Below are 678 nucleotides of genomic sequence, written 5' to 3'. Positions count from 1 at the left end.
AGTAGCTAAGTTGGCCATGGTGGCTCAAGGCTTTAATCCTAGCACACAGAGGCAAAGGCAGGTAGATGGATCTCTATGAGTCTGAGGACCAACCTGGTCTACAGATAATTCCAGGATAGCCAGGGCTATACATAGAAATTCTATCTAGAAAAACCAGAGGGGGTGGGGGAGAGAGAGAGAGACCACAAGAGATACAGAGAGAAAGCTAATACATTTTCCCCATAAATTCAATGATACATATTGGGGTTTAAATAGCCCTAAAGTTGAAAAGGTTACTGTGCATGCTTCCCTAGTGAGGAATTTCCAGTTAGAGCTGACTCAGGTAGAGACCACTACCAAGTGCTATTCTTCATATCCACCAAAGTACTGTTTTTGTTTCTTTTTTTTTTTTTTTTTTTTTTTTTTTTTTTTTTTGGTTTTTCGAGACAGGGTTTCTCTGTGTAGCCCTGGCTGTCCTGGAACTCACTCTGTAGACCAGGGTGGCCTCAAACTCAGAAATCCACCTGCCTCTGCCTCCCAAACTATGTAGCTTTGGCAGGCCTAGAACCCACAACATAGACTAGGCTGGCCTTGAACTCATTGAAATCCAATTACCTATGCCTCCCCAGTGCTGGGATTAAAGTTGTGTTCTTGTGATGCTATGTCAGGCCAATTACGGTTTTTCAGTTCTGTTTTTTT

The sequence above is a fragment of the Mastomys coucha genome, unplaced genomic scaffold (assembly GCF_008632895.1).
Source record: "Mastomys coucha isolate ucsf_1 unplaced genomic scaffold, UCSF_Mcou_1 pScaffold21, whole genome shotgun sequence".
In the NCBI taxonomy this organism is placed as follows: Eukaryota; Metazoa; Chordata; class Mammalia; order Rodentia; family Muridae; genus Mastomys; species Mastomys coucha.
This window is presented reverse-complemented; position numbering follows the sequence as displayed.